This window comes from Tachypleus tridentatus, chromosome 12 (genome assembly GCF_004210375.1).
Source record: "Tachypleus tridentatus isolate NWPU-2018 chromosome 12, ASM421037v1, whole genome shotgun sequence".
Taxonomy (NCBI): domain Eukaryota; kingdom Metazoa; phylum Arthropoda; class Merostomata; order Xiphosura; family Limulidae; genus Tachypleus; species Tachypleus tridentatus.
The window spans coordinates 111867080-111879849 of record NC_134836.1 but is presented as its reverse complement, the minus strand read 5'-3'; the positions used below and the strand labels follow the sequence as shown (position 1 = coordinate 111879849).

Here is a 12770-nt window from a genome sequence, read left to right as displayed (position 1 = left end):
ACGAATGATACTAGCTGTTAATAAGATAGTAGATAACAAAGGATACTAACTGTGAATAAGAAGATAGTAGATAACGAAAGATACTAGCTGTGAATAAGAAGATAGTAGATAACGAAAGATACTAGCTGTGAATAAGAAGATAGTAGATAACGAATGATACTAGCTGTGAATAAGAAGATAGTAGATAACGAAAGATACTAGCTGTGAATAAGAAGATAGTAGATAACAAAGGATACTAACTGTGAATAAGAAGATAGTAGATAACGAAAGATACTAGCTGTGAATAAGAAGATAGTAGATAACAAAGGATACTAACTGTGAATAAGAAGATAGTAGATAACGAAAGATACTAGCTGTGAATAAGAAGATAGTAGATAACGAAAGATACTAGCTGTGAATAAGAAGATAGTAGATAACGAAAGATACTAGCTGTGAATAAGAAGATAGTAGATAGCTGTTAATAAGATAGTAGATAACAAAGGATACTAACTGTGAATAAGAAGATAGTAGATAACGAAAGATACTAGCTGTGAATAAGAAGATAGTAGATAACGAAAGATACTAGCTGTGAATAAGAAGATAGTAGATAACGAAAGATACTAGCTGTGAATAAGAAGATAGTAGATAACGAAAGATACTAGCTGTGAATAAGAAGATAACAGATAACAAAGGATACATGAATAGTGGGATTGACCGTCACTTATATTTCACTACGGCTGAAAGGGCGAGCATGTTTGGTGTGACGGGGATTCGAACCTGCGACCCTTATATTACGAGTCGAGTGCCTTAACCACCTGGCCATGCCAGGCCTCTATCTGTATTGTACTGTGCTCACCGGTATCTAGCGTTATAACCTTCAGAGTTTCGGCTGATCTATTAGAGGGCGCACGAAATATCTTAAACAGAAAGCATAAAAACCGTCGTTTTCGTTATGAATGCTTCTGTTTACAAATTGCTTCACATTAATCTTTGTTATATAGTGTTTACATATATATCACTTCATACATTACTTCAACGTACAGTGTTCCAGGAATTGTTCTGAAGAATTATTGTTAGAAACTAATAATAATTATGAAATTCTTTTTCGGAGGCTTTAAAACTGATAAGTTGGTTCATTCATAAAAATACAGTCTGTTAATGTTTCAGAACGTCAATGTGCATCAACAAATCTGTGTATATTAATTTATATGATTTCTTTAGGCTGCTTCCTTGTATTCTTTCCATCAGCCACACTTCCCATGCGCGCCCTCCCAGTGTCACAGCGGAATGTCTGCGGACTTACAACGCTAAAAACCGGTCTTCAATGCCCGTAGTGGGCAGAGCACAGACAGCTTTGTGCTTAACTTCAAACAAACAAACTTTCCTATATTTTCTTCGAGTGATAGAGACAATATACTAGTTTAGATTTGGCCATTTCTAAAAATAGTACACTAGAAAGACCAGACGAAAAGCTTGAATTAGGCCAATTTTATACATAGTTAAAGTTCCTATCTTTACAGTTTTGGTCCAGTTAATTAGTAAAACGACTTATTTCGAAGACCCCGATGAACCAGCTTCAGAGATAGAAGAGTCCTGAGGCTGGGGTTTAATGTAACAGCTCGCTGTGGCCTGAGTTACCTCAGAAAGGATAACCTAAGAAATAATGCAACAGTAACCAGGTAACGCTAAAGTACCTGGACCATAAAACCACCTGGATTGTCAACGGTAATTGTGATTAAGGTTCGTTAGGCGAGTATAAGGGGCAGAAAGTAACCATTATACCATGGTAATTCAATACTGTATCCAGCAAATTTAATAATCTTTCGATATAACGAAAAAAGACTCACTCTAGTATTTATTTATTTATTTTTTTTCGTTTGCTTTGATTCTTAGTTTGATTGAAACTTGGGGAGGGGTAAAACAAACGGAAAACTACTGGAAAACAACCATGTTGAGAAACTTCGTGTACTTTACGAACCAAATTTCCTATTCACATAACTTAGTTAGTTTGGCTTAGGCCTATCTTGATTATCTCTCAACATTTCTCTATATATTCAAACACAGCGTGAATAGCTAAACTCTCGTCACTGTATGTGCATATCTTCTGAAGTGTTAACAGGTTTCTCGCACAACTGACTTACTCATATTTCCGCTAGAACTAAATCCAGCCTTTCATTGATGCGCACTACATATCCTGTATATTCACATAGAGGTCGCTTTACCAGAAGGAATTGTTTACCCTTTGTTAACTAACTGGGACATACTGTGTAGAGCGATGGACGTAATGCGGTTATAGCCGTTAGTTCATATACTTTAGTTCTTCATTCTTCGGTTTTATTTTAAATATAAACTTTCAAAGAAAAATAGTTTTAGCTCGTACTATTTTCATGCGCGTAGCTACACTTAAATGTAATTTGCCTCGTTTTTACAGTAGAATATGTATCATTACATTAAAACAGATACTCTATAACCCGAGCGCTTTCGATAGATGGATCTTTATTCTTCAGTAGCAAACATGAAGAAGAAAGGTCCACCTTTTGAAAGTTTCTATTTCATTTTTATCAAGACTTCTTGGACCTACATGTTTTCAGAACATCATGAATGTATCCTTACATTTATATACATATAACACAGAATATCGATTTTAAATCAATCCTGAAAAGGTGCCAACCTAGTATCCTGTATCTAAAATTCCAGATTAATTATATTCAAAATTTAAACAGCTCTGATCCCTTCCTATAGAGACACCTGCTGCCGTTTCAAGACAGCCGGTCAGGATATTTCACAGACTAACAAAACATCACCAAAACAACAGAGCAAGTCACCTCTGATAGGACTGCAGAGGAACAAGAGTTCTTGAGACTCTTGGGGAGGGAATCTCCTGGCTTCCCTCTCTTCAAACTAAGCATCTGCCACGATAATGTAGTATATCCTTTTCCCTCTCATTTTAAACTGTGGGTGCGTCATGAGAGCAGTCATCAGTCCCTCGGCAGGGATGGGGGCAGTCACTGTCTTTCTGGTTAATAGTTAAAATTCATAAACGGCGACAGACAACCTTAGGAACTTTGTCATAAATGCATAATATCGATGCATGCCTATATAATTTGTTCATTTTTCTGAGGCTAATACATTGATTACGCCATTGTGATTACATAGTTTACAAAGTAGAGTCTTTTGTTTGTTTGTTTGTTTGTTTTGAATTTCGCACAAAGCTACTCGAGGGCTATCTGTGCTAGCCGTCCCTAATTTAGCAGTGTAAGACTAGAGGGAAGGCAGCTAGTCATCACCACCCACCGCCAACTCTTGGGCTACTCTTTTACCAACGAATAGTGGGATTGACCGTCACATTGTAACGCCCCCACGGCTGAAAGGGCGAGCACGTTTGGCGCGACGGGGATGCGAACCCGCGACCCTCAGATTACGAGTCGCACGCCCTAACACGCTTGGCCCCAAAGTAGAGTCAGTAGAGAACTTACCTTGGATGTATTGCGGTTTTCAACCTTCAGAAATTCAAGTTCATTTTTGAAATAAAATTTCCACATTCTTATGTTGTTGTCAACGTTACGTACCCTCGATGGTTACTAACTGATAACGACTAAATCTACGCACACTTTACATGTAGATTGTAGCACACTGTAAGACGCACTTTGTGACATCACTCCAGCACATTGTTTCAAGTACAGTAATGTGCGAAGGTGCTAGGTCAAAGTTAAACATTATATCTCAGGTTACTTTCAAAGAACAATGGAAGGTAAACCACAGGTGAAACATAAACATAATTAATTTCCATTATTAGTAGAACAGAAATTCAGTGGAAGTGGTTGAGTTCAGCAAACAGTTAATATTTTATGTTTCTCCATTTTGCTTTAATAACTGCAGACACTCTTTCAGGCATTATTGTAATATATTTAATCAAAATATCCTTTGGGATTTTATTCCAAATGTCTCTAAATACACTCCCATAAAGTTCTTTGAAAGTAACCTTTGGTTTGTCAAGTTTCTGATTTATCAAATCCCAGATTTGTTTCATTAGGTTGAGATCGGAGTTCTGTGGGAACCATTTGAATGATTCCAGCAGCTTCTTTCTTAGCTAAGTAATTTCTACATTGATTGGATGAATGTTTGAGGTCATTATCTTCTTGGTAATAGAATCCTTTACCAATAATACACAAACAACTGGTATATCATGATGGAGTAATATCTGATGTTACTTGTTCTGGTTCATTATTTCATCTATTTTGCAACAAAAACACATCCCCAAACCATCAGACTGCCTCCCCCATACTTCACAGTAGGTGATATGCATTGAGATAAATATATTTCACATTTCTTCCGCCGAACACATAACACCTACACTTTGAATCAAATATTCCAAACTTAGATTCATCCGTCCATACCACTCTTTTATAATCATAAACACTCCAGTTTGTGTACTTTTTAGCACATTTCAGTTTCTTGACAACATCCGGACATCGAAGGAAAGGATTTTTAAACTGTTACACATTAATATATTTCATTCTCTTTGAGTCATCTTGATACTGTAGGTTTGGACACTTTTCTGTCATCTGGTACATGGTTGTTTATCTCATGCTTGATATCAGTGACAGTCTTCCTTCTGTCCTGATGGTGACATAAACAAAGATACTTAACATCAGTACCACTCAGTTTGGATGTTCTGTCTCTTACTTCCCCATTTTCAGATTTACCTGTCTCAGTCTCACGATCTATTGTGTAGTTGACAATGTTTGGAGAGCATTTCACGTCTGCAACAATTTGTTGGAGAGTCCAACCAGCATCATAAAGCTTCTATACGAACTCTTCGCTCTACTTAAAATTCTGTATGCTTTTCTAGGCCGTGGTATGACAACATAACTTAGTATATATTGTTAATATATAGTGTTAAACACTGTTTTTATCAAGGTTTATTTGTGGAGTGCTGGAAACTTGATTTCTTCTAGCATATACTGATACTACACACCAGTACCATATAATAGTACCTTCCTAGCTTCTTTCTACATAGTTAAGACTGCATGGGGTACCACAACAGTTATTTCAGATCCTAAATTTCATCAGTATGTTCATTTAAGCATAACCCTTATGACATGCCATTAGAACAGGTATGTGGTAATTCTAAAGAATCATAAATATTCAAACCCTGCCTCATTCAGTTATCAACCGGGATCAGTAAAGCACCACCACAGTGTTGAAGTATTCATTCTGTAATAGCATGGAATAAATAACCCTATACAATGGAAAGAATAATAGAATATTCTCTTATCCTAACACTTTTCTTTAAAGTATTATAAGACGTAATTTGTAGCACACCGTAACGTGCATTTTGTAGTAAATCGCAGCAGATACCTTGTAACTTCAATGAAGCACATTGTAGCACGTGTTTTGTAACATAGTATACATTTCATAATGCAGTATGCCGCCAGCTCTTGGTTGGCGGAATAACTGAAGTTGAATTTTTTTCAATTGTATCACACCCATGGAGCAACGGGTCACGAACCTTGAATCACGTTATTCACACTTCAGGGGCGCTGACTGCAAGTATAACGTTGAGTTGTTTATAATCGAATTTACACGGACAATAGAGCGTGGCGCACCTTTAAAATTTTGAAATATTTCTCGGCGTTAAAGCTACGCATGCGCGCCTAGTCCTGTGTATTGTACTATTTGTCATACACAATTCATCATGTGAGAACGAAGTTGTTTTAGTGAGAAGACACAGTCTATGAAAGACTTGTAGAAAGCCCAACCTGCACGATTCTGATCCCATCCTGTCACTACAAACCGAAGCTCGAGTGTATTATTCACTGAAATATTCATAAAACTGCACTTCTAATCAATCATATTCTGAAAGCCTCCTTGTGAATAGCTTTTAAGCCCTTGTCAGAGGCGTTAGCCCCTAAATATAATTGAAAATCTATTCATAGTTTATCTACTTCTTAAAGGCCCGGCATGGCCAGGTGGTTAAGGTACTCAACTCATAATCCCAGGGTTGAGGGTTCGAATCCCCGTCGCACCAAACATGCTCGCCCTTTCAGCCGTGGGGTTGTTATAATGTTACGGTCTATCTCACTATCAGTTGGTAAAAGAGTAGTCCAAGAGTTAGCAGTGGATGGTGATAACTAGCTGCCTTCCCTCTAGACTTACACTGCTAAATTAGGGACGGCTAGCACAGATACCCCTCGTGTAGCCTTGCGCGAAATTCAAACTAAACTAATACTTCTTAAAAAATGAACATTTAAGTTCTTAAAATAGAGATAGGTGTTTTCTCCCTAGAACATTAATATTGGTTCGTCATCGATAACTTAAAGCTTTATTCAGAACCAGGTATTGTTTGTTTTAAAGCAAAGCCACACTTGGCTCTCTGTCTTCTGTGTCCATCTCGGGAATCGAATCCTAGATTTTAGCGTTGTAAATATGCCCACTTAACGTTGTTAAACTCAGATATTGTAAGGTGTAATAAATTTTATTTTCGAGTTCCTGATTTTTATAAACGTAACTAAAACAACAATAATAAAACAACCAATTAACGCTGTTCTACCAGAGGACCTAAGGTATGGACACCTGAACTTAAGGGAAAAAATTATCTTCATATTTAGAATGTTTGGTAACTTATTGTTAAGCCCAAAGCACCACAAGGGTCTATCTTGCTTTGTGTACCTGGGTATTGAAACTCAAATTTTAGCGTTGTAAACATGTATACTTGCTGCTGATTCGTTAGGAGGGGTTGTACTTTATTTCAAGTACAAACTGTAAACCTTATTTTTTAAATGTCATTAATTTATTCTTCTAACAGGGGTTGCTTAAACGTTATGAAATGATCATTGAACTGATACATAAATCATGTTATATATGTCTGTGTATATATATATATGCTAATTTTCTTTAGTGTGTTGTTGTCCATTGATAGGAAAATAAATTACTAATTCTGATAATAATTGACGTATACAGAAAGAAATAGAGAAGGTAATCATATTGAAGTTAAAGCTACTAAGGCTATTGGGCCCGGCATGGCCAAGCGTGTTAAGGCGTGCGACTCGTAATCTGAGGGTCGCGGTTTCGCATCCCCGTCGCGCCAAACATTCTCGCCCTTTCAGCCGTGGGGGCATTATAATGTGACGATCAATCCCACTATTCGTTGGTAAAAGAGTAACCCAAGAGTTGGCGGTGGGTGGTGATGACTAGCTGCCTTCCTTCTAGTCTTACACTGCTAAATTAGGGACGGCTAGCACAGATAGCCCTCGAGTAGCTTTGTGCGGAATTCAAAACAAACAAACAAACGAATTATTCAGCGCCCTCTATCCAACTACAATCAAGTGAGACTAATGTAACGATCAGAAATGGGTGTCGCGGGTTTGAACCCCATCCTCGAATATGCTCGCATTTTCAGCTATGGACGAATTATAATGTTACGGTCGGCCCCACTTGTTCATTAGTAAAGAGAGTTGTAGAATTTAAAAGAGATGTAGAATTTAAATTAGAGGCTATCTAATGCAGATAGCTATCAAAAACCTTTCGCGAAATTCGAAAACAAACTTTTCCTAGAGAAAAAATGATTTATTTTATTAGACTTACTTGGGTAGGAAAGGAACCACCAGTATACAGGAGTAACAGAATTTCCTATAATCCAGAGACGACGCTGGAGGCTTCTCGAAAATGCAGAGCAGCCTGTTGTCGTGAGCTGCAGGGAAGCCAACATGCGACGTTTGGAGTCATACCAACAGCCTTAATCCGATTAAAAGTCTTGTAGAAAGAAGGAAAGCTAATAGATTCAAATCTACCTTTTTTTATGTATTTGTCTACACAGTTTGAATACATGTGTTCATTTTTTAAATCAATATTCCAAGGGTATACAAGGAGAAATAAAAAGCAGAAAAAAAACAGAAATATGGTGAGACGCCGCGAAGGATGGTGTTCTGTTACATTTCTCATCATATCAAACAGACCTAAAGAACCTTTTTTGTTTCGCCAGATTAGATGTCATAAACTTTCTTGTTGAACAATTTAACTCAGTAATCTGGGGCGAAGTACACGAGGTAATTTGATTCCCTCACATTTCGGCCAGGTGGTTAAGGCACTCGACTTCGAGTGCCTTAACCACCTGGTCATGCCGGGCCTGATAATAATGCAATATAAAAATCTCGGGCCTGGCACGGCCTGACGGTTAGAGTACTCAATTCGTGATCTGGGATCCTGGGTTGAAATCTCCGTCATCGAACATGCTCGCCCTTTCAGTTGCGGGATCGTTGTAAAGCGCTCGGGTAGTGGGGCTTTTATTCACTTCTATTGAAAAACATCCAGTTCGTATAAATTTGCACAACATTTGTGAACGTAACTTCTATAGGTTTTACTGATGAAATTAATATATTTTTATGCACATAAACACAGTGGAAGAGTAGTAAGTTAAAAACTGCTGTTGCATAGCCGTGATAGGCACATCACAAGCAGTCCATTGTGTAGTTTTCTACATAACCACAAATAGACAAACATATCTATTTTACTTAAGACATTTTGGGATAACTAATGAGAATCGAATTCAGCTTAACCTCTGTGGTTAAACAGTACTCAAATAATTCTCTTATATAACATGCATAGTGTTATTTCAGATAAGACTGGCCTTATTAGAACCCTGTTTTTCAACTGCTTTAGCTTTATTAGCTTAACGACTTTAATATTTTAAAGTTTTTGCACGAATTTCTACTATCTGGAATTTACAGATTGTAGAAAGAGACACCAGGTGCGTAACTGAGAAATTATATTTTGTGTTTCTATGAGCTAAGAACGCGTTTCTTAAAGCTACAAAAACGTTTACAGTTTGGTATTTTTCTTTCTTGCTTCGCGTAATTTGAATAGAAAAAAAATTGTTCAACCATTTTGTCCTCATCAAAAGAACTGAAGTAAAAAAAAAAGGCTTCGAAACGTTGTGAGTCTCAGTGTAACTGGCACGTGCGTTATAGAACCTAAATAAAATATATATGTTTCATTTGTAGAGCATCTGTAGTTATAATAACTTGTAATAATGCCTTCTTTGTGAGTCAAGGTCGGTCAACGTATTTTTGTTTAGTTCTTTTACTGGTTCAAGGACATCCTTTTGGCATCAGATAGGAACTAAACCTAAACTGATTCATTCTGGAATTGAAGGATATTAGTTTAAACTGAGCTGCTTTCTCGGTATTTTTAATTTCATGACAGTCCGATATTCTACTACACTTACACAATATGATTTTAGCAACTAAAACTTAGATCTTTCAGTAACGTTGATGTAACAAATGTCTGACGTTCTACCAAACCTGCACAATATTATCTAAGCAACTAAAATTTGGATTTTCAAATTATATTTCCTGTTAATTTAAAAAGAAATATAAGTACAAACCTGATGGAACAGAATGAATTAAAGATGGGACACAAATGTGTCAGATCTAATCTTGATTTATTGACATTAAAAAAAAAGTAGTTAGACAAACATACATGGTGGTAAAGGATAAAATGTGGTTACCATAATAAACTGTTGTATTAAAGTGGAATATATTAGAGCATGATCCTAAATATGTTATTATTAAAGATTTTGTCTTTTGCTTCATCAGGTCTGTGACCTACCATTAGTTAGTGTGGGCTTATCAGAGTTATAACCTGTAATCATTCTGTTTGAATCAGAAGGAAATAGTACAAGAATATAAATCCTATTAGTTTATAATTGTATATTGTACATTGGGAACAGTTTGTTGATTCAAAACAGAAAGACAATGTGTAACAGTAAGAAATCCAAATTAAAGGATATTAGATTATAGACATGGTGAATCAAAATAGAAGGATGATAACTTATAGTCTTGGTGAATCAAGATCTAAAGATGATGGATTATAGACTTGGCGAGTTGAAAACAAGGGATTACAGATTATAATTTAGTTAATTAAAACAAGGAATGATAGAAAAAGGACAAGGTTGATCACCAGAGTTTCTGATTTGTTCAATTGTTTAGTGAGATTTTGACACGAGACAGAATATTGTAAGAATATATGCTTCTTGGATCATTAGACCAAACTAACATAAATAGTGTAAATCAGCATAGCATACAGTCAAATTATAGACATGATGGATAAGATCGTGTCCTTTGAAACAGTACCGAGTGTTAGCAACAACAGTTTTAGTGGGCCTGAATGTTAGACTGTCTGATTATAAACCTTGTGGACTGAAATGATTGTTAGACAAAGATCTGTGTGATAGAATGTTTATTTAGTTGAAAAGAAAAGTTACAGACAAACTATTTCATGAATCAACTCATTTCATAAATAGAATATATACTCTGAATTTTCACAGAACAACAATAGATTGAACAGCAAAATTTGTAAAACGTAAAGTATAGATATAATAAATCTAGTTTGATACAACAAGACACTGGACAGAACATTGTAAGTTTAGTGGATATAAACATCTAAAGGAATATTTCATTATAGGTTTGTTACAATGAAACACTGGAGAGAACATTGTAAGTTTAGTGGATATAAACACTTATCTTTCATTATAGGTTTGATACAACAAAACACTGGAGAAAACATTGTAAGTTTAGTGAATATAAACACTAATCTTTCATTATAGGTTTGATACAACAAAACACTGGAGAAACATTATAAGTTTAGTGGATATAAACATCTAAAATAATCTTTCATTATAGATTTGACACAACAAAACACTGGACAGAACATTCTAAGTTAAGTGGATATAAACATCTAAAGCAATCTTTCATTATAGGTTTGATATGACAAAACACTGGACAGAATATTGTAAGTTTAGTGGATATAAACACTAATGTTTCATTATAGGTTTGATTCAACAAAACACTGGACAGAACATTACAAGTTTAGTGGATAGAAACAGCATACTTTTTTTTGTTGTTGTTGCATAATGGACAGGTCATTGCTACTCTCTTAGAAACAGGATATTAATTTAGTATATTTTATTAACTTAAATACCGACCATTAATGGTCCTTTATATAAAAAAAATTTAGGCACAAACACAAATTTGCTGATTTTGTTTTCCAAACAACGATGGTATAAAGAAAACTGAGAACCTCAATATTATAATTCTTGTTTCAAAATAAAACGCTGTCAGGAAAAAAATCCATTAAATCTTATATTTCAGCTGTCTCATATATTCCAAGAGTTTACATTTGATAACCTAAAGTAAGGTATACTTTACGTAGTTTGAATAATAGATGGAAAAGCACGCCACGTATTCTGATGACACTTTGGATTATATTACATTCTAAGCACAATATTACGATAGACTCGTAGTTTAGAAATTTATCAGATATTTTGATGGTGTTCTTGATTTTTTTTCTTCCGCCCTTTAACTAAGTAACAATTTTTCTCCATTATATCAAAGTTAAGAAAAACAGGATACGAAACGAGACTGATGTAACTAACACTCCATCAGCATTTTCCCTCTGAAAGCAATTAACTATGGAATATTACACTGTAATATAGAATAGACTAATTTGATGTGTCTATCACACACATCACAGCTTTGGTCTCAGCAGATAGCCTCATGTGGCTTTGCTATACGAAAAAAACACACACACACACATCAGCTTCGTCTATTCTATAGTAACTTTATTGTATGTATTTATTCTAATTTATTCTATATTACCAACAGTGTACGAGGTCTGTTCAAAAAATACGCGGACTGTTTGAATTGAGCGGCTCCAGTTGGCTCCAGGGAATCCGCTTGGTGTCGCTAGGTTCGCACAGATCAGCTGATTACGACGCCATTTCTCGATTGCAGATATCTTCATTTGTATATTAGCTACGCGGTTTTAAGTGAAGTGCGATTTTTTCGTTTGGCGGATTTCAGAATGAATGACCTGAAGGAGCAACGACTTGCTGTGAAATTTTGTGTTAAACTTGGAAAATCTGCGACTGATACTTTTGCTATGCTTAACACGGCTTACGGTGATGTTGCTATGAAGCGTACGGCATGTTTCAAGTGGCATGAACGTTTTAAGGATGGTCGACAGTCCATTGAAGATGATGAGCGTCCTGGACGTCCTTCCACGTCAACTGACGACCCACACGTCAACAAAATCAACACCCTGGTGCGGGCAAATCGACGTCTGACTGTCAGGAAGCTTGCTGAAGAGTGTGGGATATCAGTTGGATCTTGTTACGAGATTTTGACCGAAAAATTGAAGATGCACCGCGTTGCTGCGAAATTCATCCCTCAGAACTCGTGAGTTTTTGGTCAAACACTCGATCATTGTTCTTCCCCACCCCCCTACTCATCTGCTCTTGCTCCTTGCGATTTTTTCTTGTTCCCCAAACTCAAAAGACCCTTGAAAGGAAGAAGATTTGAGACGATTCCCGAGATTAAGGCAAATGCGACGAAGGAGCTGGAGAACATTACAAAAGAAGCATACCAGGACTGTTTCAACAAGTGGAAACACCGTTGGGATAAGTGTGTGCGTTGGGGAGGAGAGTACTTTGAAGGAGTCCCAGACCTGTAACTTCTAAATAAAGTACATTTTGTTTTACGACGTCAGTCCGCGTATTTTTGAACAGCCCTCGTATTTATCGTGTTGGTTAATTTACAAAGTGTGAACATTTAAAGTATTTGTTCCTCTCAATTGACACCCGGCATGGCCAGGTGGTTAAGGCACTCAACTCGTAATCTATGAGTCGCAGGTTCGTATCCCCGTTGCACCAAACATGCTCACCCTTTTAGCTGTGGGGGCGTTATAAAGTAACGGTCAATGCCACTATTCGTTAGTAAAGGAGTAGTCCAAGA

The 12770-nt window shown here is 36.4% G+C and overlaps 1 protein-coding gene across 1 annotated transcript in view; it reads right to left on the bottom strand.

Annotated features, from left to right (window-relative positions):
• The window catches only part of LOC143235359 (putative polypeptide N-acetylgalactosaminyltransferase 9), a 100087-nt gene extending 92395 nt beyond the window's left edge, over positions 1 to 7692 (bottom strand). The window contains exon 1 of the mRNA XM_076473445.1: positions 7567 to 7692. The gene's annotated coding sequence lies outside the window, so the exon portion shown is untranslated. The remainder of the gene's footprint in view (positions 1 to 7566) is intronic.
• Between the last annotated feature and the right edge of the window lie 5078 nt (positions 7693 to 12770).